This window comes from Pteropus alecto, unplaced genomic scaffold (assembly GCF_000325575.1).
Source record: "Pteropus alecto unplaced genomic scaffold, ASM32557v1 scaffold461, whole genome shotgun sequence".
In the NCBI taxonomy this organism is placed as follows: Eukaryota; Metazoa; Chordata; class Mammalia; order Chiroptera; family Pteropodidae; genus Pteropus; species Pteropus alecto.
In genome coordinates, this window is record NW_006431079.1 from 3286688 (window position 1) to 3293011 (window position 6324).

General features: G+C 44.5%; 1 long non-coding RNA gene across 5 annotated transcripts in view; it reads right to left on the reverse strand.

Annotated features, from left to right (window-relative positions):
- Positions 1-1305: 1305 nt before the first annotated feature.
- LOC107196335 overlaps positions 1306-6324 on the reverse strand; it is a 10687-nt gene continuing 5668 nt past the window's right edge. For 3 of the 5 annotated variants that reach the window (XR_003042573.1, XR_003042567.1, XR_003042575.1), the window contains one exon: positions 4098-6022. This is a non-coding gene — a long non-coding RNA (uncharacterized LOC107196335). Of the gene's footprint in view, positions 2424-4097; positions 6023-6324 lie in introns of those variants that run through there. The other 2 variants (XR_003042577.1, XR_003042576.1) reach the window with 2 other exon arrangements.

Genomic DNA, 6324 nt, shown 5'->3' on the forward strand with positions numbered 1-6324 from the left:
CTCTAGTCTATTTCAGTTGGAGCCTGGTCAAGGGGAAAAAGATCAGCAGTTATGGTGTGAGCAGCCGGAAGGGTGCGGCTGGAGCCTGCTCGGCAGGAGTCTGAGCGCATGGATTTTAGCTCTGGCAGTGCTGTGCTAAAATGCCAGCTCTGCCACAAATGGTAATGGCTGGGGCTGACTTTCCAGTATTGCTAAGACTCAGTGCCCCTATTTGTAAATTGGAGATAAGAAGAACCTACCACACAAGGTTCATATTGTTTAGCTGAACTATAGGTAAAGGGCAGGTCATAGGGCTTGGCACAGAATGTGAGCTCGGTCTATAGCATTGTCCTTCTTCCTCTAGTGGCAGCTGAACTATATGTAAAGGGCAGATCATAGGGCTCGGTCTATAGCATTGTCCTTCTTCCTCTAGTGGATCTTTCTCGGTGTGAGTTGCCCAGGCCAGTCTGGGAGAAGAAGCTGCCTTCTCCCGCAGTCTCTGACTCCACAGTGGGGCTGCTTCTCAGACTTGCCCGCTTCTACCTCTTTTAGTGCCAGAGGGAACAGAGGCTCCTCAGAACTTGCCTTCTACCCAGTTCTGACGAGGCTACAGACCCAATCTCCTATGATATATCACAGGTATGATACTGATCACTGCCTAAAAGTAACTGCTCTGGGGTTCCAGGTCCTCCCTAGCTTCTCTTTTCAGTGTGTGTGTATACCACTTCTGGGGGTCCCAGGCTCTGTGTACTGATAAACGATTGCAGAAACCTTTAGCTCTTACCCTAGCCAGGCACGTGGTCGTCTAGACGTGGGACCCTTCAGTCATTTGTCCTGAATCACCATTTTGGTAAATAGATCATATGTTTCCAAGATCACAGGAGCTTTCTGACAGCCTCTTGCCCTGGCCCCCACCATGCGTGAGAACTGCTTCCCACTCCCCCACATGCACACATTCCCTTGCTTCCAACTGCAGTTGCCTGACCACTGAGCTCCTATCTTGTTGTTTGCCTGGTTTTGGTTTCACTTGTCCTGTAGGTTTTTGGGTAAATTGTCTTTGATCCTTTTGAAAGTAAATAACATGTAAATAAATCTGTGTAGAAGCTCTTTAAAACATTAACTTGTGTTGCCCAGTTAACTAGTTCCTGTTAAGAGTCAAGCTTGTCTGGGGGTCTCTGTTTATTGAAGAGTTTCTGGAGATTATAGTAGGTTAAAGTATACTTGTTACCATTTGCAGTTACTTATTTGTGTTAATCAGGATTCCTCAGTATTGTGCTAACAGTCAATATAAAATATAGAAAGAAGTAAGAAGAGAACTGCCTGTGGTTAAATAGCATAATCCCTGATTTGGGTTTTATTTTATGTGTTTATGAAGTAACCTTTTTATTCACATAGAGCCTATGCCACAGATCAGCTTATTATTATAATAAGTAAATATTATATTTACTTATAAAATTGAATACCATATAAAACTTATGAAATACATTTTTACAAATTCTTTTAAAGTACATTTCTATAGTTGTATATTGTCAGTGTAGGCTAACCATTGTAGCATACAATCTTCACATTTCAATGTCTTAATTTATATCAAAATACAATGTAAGTCACCAGAGAGATTGTTTCACTGTCATTCAAGGGCTTGACTTATTCTCCCCTGAGGCTCCACCTTCTTCTGGGTCCTCATAGTGCTTTATGGATGGGGAAAGTGAGGAACCTGTAGGAGGGGGTCTCGTAGTCCAGGGTTCCCCAATCCCCGAGCCACGAGCCCCATCCATGGCCTGTCAGGAACTGGGCTGCACAGCAGGAAGTGAGCACTGGGTGAGTGACTGAAGCTTCATCTGTATTTGCAGTTACTCCCCAGTGCTGATATCACCGCCTAAGCTCTCCCTCAGATCATCAGGCATTAGATTCTCATAGGAGCACTGGTCCCTGCTGCCAAAAAGGTTGGGGACCACTGTTAGTCAAAACTGTTAGCAGGTTTGTATGGGCTAGGCAGGCCTGCAAGTGTTGCCCATCACTTCAGAACTCAATTGCAGGGTCATCACACCTGAATGTAAGGAAGTGTGTGTTCAGTAAGAGAATATGGATATTGGCGAGGAGCAGAAGTTTCTGCTATAGATATATAACCTTATTCATGTGTGAGTTTCCTCAAAGAGCTTGTAGTAGGCAGAATGATGGCCTCTCAAAGATGTCCACATCCTAATCCCCAGAACCTGCGAATGTGTCATCTTACATGCAAAAGGGACTTTGCAGATGTGATTAAGAATCTTGAGATGGAGAAATTTTCTTGGATAATCTGGGTGGGCCCAATATAATCAAAAGGGTCCTTATAGGTGGAAGAGGACGGCAGAAGAGTCAGAGAGAATGGTTCGATGATGCTACATGGTGGCTTTGAAGATGGAGGAAGGAGCTATGAGACGAGGAATGCAGGCAGCCTCTGGAAGCTAGAAAGGCAAGAGAACAGATTCTCTCTTAGATCCTCCAGAAGGAACGAAGCCCTGCAGACACCTAGATTTTATCCTAGTGAAATCTATTTTGGGCTTCTAATCCCTAAGACTGTAAGATAATAAATTTGTGTTGTTTTAAGCCACTAAGTTTAGGGCAATTTGTTACAGAACTATGGGAAACGAATACAGAGCTCATTCTCCTTTGTATCTCCACCATCCATGTGCCTGACCCATAGCAGTTTCACATAGTAGGTGCATTTTCACATGAAGTTCAATGGGGAGCAAAGCAAACCTGTGAAGCAGAAACTAAAATCATCAAGGAAGGTGGAGGCTGTGTCCTAAATATGGAGAGAGTGTTGTCATGGAGCCAAAGTAAGGGAAGAGACAGAACTTCCAAAAAGAAGGAGCCTTGGGTAGTGGTGGCCTGGAAGCAAGCAGCAGAGAAAGAAGCATGCCTGTTCCTTTCCTTGTCACTCTTTGAATCTGGCATGTGGGGATTGAAGTATTTTCTCATGCAGACATGATGCTGTCGGGGGAGCCCAGCTTCTAGCTGAGGAGCATGGGAGTGAGAGGCTCGCCAAGGCGAAGAGTGGGAGGAGTAGTGGTTAAAAGCTGGGGCTCGAGTCAGATTGCAAAGGCTCAGAGTCTGACCTCGTTCTCTTTCCTGTTGTATAGCTGTGTAATCTTAGATGTTGTGTTATTACTGCTGCAAAACAAACCACCCCAAAACTTTGTGATATAAACCAACCATTGTATTATGCTCATGCATTCTGTTCGTTTGACAGAACACAAGTGGGGACAAATTATTTCTGATCTGTGATTTCTGGGCCTTGAAAAGAGGGTGGGATTTAAGGGCTGGGATGACTCAATAGCTGGTGACTAGAGTCATCTTGAGTTTAATGTGGGCTGGCTGTCAGCTGGGCTCTCACCTGGAGTTCTCACCTAGAATGTCCACATGTAGCATGGAGGCCTTATGTGGAAGCTCAAGGCTTCAAAGGCAAGTGCCCCAACTCATAAAGTAGAGTGGCTTCTTTTATGACTTAACCTCAGAATTCATGCAGTATCCTTTCTCATGCATTCTCTTAGTTTACAGTCAAATCATAAGCCCATCTAGATCCAAGAGGGAAATTAGATTCTGCCTCTTGATTCAAGGGAGTGGCAAGGTTCTAACAGATATACCAGACAACAGATATTATTGCAGCTGTCTCTGAAAAATGCAATCTGCAACATTTGGCACTTTTGTTATGTTCTCTGAGATTTGTTTTTCTCGGCAGGAAGATAGTGGTAATAACTGTAACATTCTCATCTAGGTTAATGCAGCTGAAAAATCCATTGGCACAGTGCCTGGCATGTGATAACATTATGCGCTCTTAAGAGAGCAGAGGCCAGAGCTGTTCTTTTTCATGATTGTATCCACCGTGCCTTGCATAGTGCATGGCATGTGAATGAGCCTGAGAGGGTTGTGCCAGAATGGGGATTGCCTATCAGTGTGTCAGATAGCTATTGCTGTGTAACAAATCATCCCCAAATTTAGGATCTTATAACAACAGCCATTTTATTTGCTTGTGGTTCTATGGGTCAGCAATTCAGGCTGGGCTCAGCTCATTGGCTCTTCTGCTGGTCTCACCTGGGATTATTCATGTGGCTTCAGTTATGGGCAATTGACTAAGATTGGATGATCCAAGATAGCTTTATTTACACACTTGGTAGTTAGTGCTGACTGTCAACTGGAGTGCTTTTCTTCTCCATGCAGCCTTTGCAGCAGGCTAGCTCAGGCCCATTTGTATCACGGTCTCAGTCCAACTACAGCCAAAAGAGCAAGCCTAATTCCTGAAGCTTCTGGAGCTGTGGAGTCAGAATGCTAGGGATTGCTAATTCCTGTTGGCCAGGACAGGTCACAAGGCCAAGCCTAGATTCAAGGGATAGAGAAATAAGCTCCACCTTTGATGGGAAGAGTGGCAAAGTCACACTACAAAGTATACAGGGAGGAATTATTACAGCTGTCTTTGCAAACCATCTACCACAGTCGATACTGAGATGCAGAATAGAGGTTGGGAGGGAACCGGAGGCCCAATTAGCATGAGAGAGGTAGCAGGGAGAACTGCTGAGCACAAATGACAGTCAACCCACACAAAGAAGGACCCTGATGTCGGCAAGGAGACCTTTCTTCACCTTCTGCCTTACCCCACATGGAAACATTTCATCTCACATGACAGAACATGAAGGGCCTGGGCACGCTCCAGCTTGGCCGAAACAGCAACTCAGGGTCATCTGTCTCAGGCCCTTTCCCTTCACTCTCTGCCCTCCTCGATGAGGGCTTTGCCCTTTAGGCTCATAGCATGATGACTGCAGCAATCCCCAGGGTCACATCAAAGCATTTGTAGAGGGAAAAGTAGAAACCTTTCTCAGAATCCAGCCTAGCAGTCTTTCCCCTATAGCTTCTTTGCCAGGACTGGGATAAGAGAGTGAGATCACCACGGTCAGTTATATTAGTTTCCTGGGACTGCCAAAACGGAATACCACTTAGTAGGTAGCTTAAAGCCACAGAAATTAGTTTTCTCACAATTATAAAGGCTGGAAGTTCAAAATCAAGGTGTTGACAGGGCTATGCTTCCTTTGAAACCCATAGGGGGATCCTTCTTTGTCTCTTCCTAGCTTCTGGTGGTTCGCTCCAAATCCTTGCCATTCCTTGGCCTGAGGATGGATCTCTCTGCAATCCTCCATCTTCACATGGCCTTGTCTCTGTGTCTTCATGTCAGCTTCCCTCGGTGCATGTCTGTCTGTCCAAATTTCCCTTTTTTGTAAGAACACCACTTAAATTGGATTAGGCCTACCTTAATAACCTCATTTTAGCTTGATAATCTCTTTAAAGACCCTATTTCCAAATAAGATCACATTCTGAGGTGGTAGGGTTTAGGGTGTCAACATATCTTTTAGGAAACTACATCTATAACATTGATTTAGAAGACTAATCATCTGAAGAAGAATTGTGGTTGGGAGTGAACCACAATGACTCCTACAGCCCTCGAATGAATAAATGAGAGAATGAATGACCGTGGTACATACAGCTTCACATGAAGTTAAGTGATAGCTTCTTGGTGAGACCTGGAGTATAATCTGAGCCCTAGAACTCATTGAAGATATGTGGGCACTTGTGCCTTCTGCTCATGAAAGATTGTTGATCATAGTTATGATTTATCTCTGGCTGTGTCTTTAGTCAGGAACTCGACCCCTCAAGGAGAGCGAATGCTGTTCCTCTGGGAAATTTTGACGAATTATATCATGACATGGTTTCCAGGAATGCATTGTGGTGAAAAAGTCCAACCTTCTTTTACAGACACTCTACAAGTACCCATGAACACCTCCCCTCATACACACAAACCATCTTCACTAGGACAACTACAAGACAGCAGCCAGCTGACCAGCAAAGCCACCTCTCTGTGGGTAGGAGGCGGAGGGCACTCCTGGAGACCCTGTTCACAAAGCTTCCTGAAGTTGCCTTGTTGTTTTAGAATATGTTAGGTCTCCCTTATCCTCAAACATATCACACACTTCTTAGAAGCCAGACTTGAAATTTGCGTCCACCATCGAAAGTCCTGTGTAACACATAATGCCAGATTAGGGGCTGACAGCATTGTTGAGTGGGCACTAAATTGCTTTCCTTGTTTTTTGGAGGGAGGTGGGGGACTGAGCAGAGTTGGGGGACTAGGTGATGTTAAGCCTTCAGAGTACCCCTGAGAGCATCCAGAGTGAAAAATAAAAATCTCCCCCTCATAGTCTATTAATTAGAAATTCATGCCAGTAGATCCTTTTAAAATATACACTTATCTCCACAGAAAGCTAGCAGTAACAGTCAGCCATTTTTTATTGTAATTTTCCCCTCCTTTAAGAAGGGCTG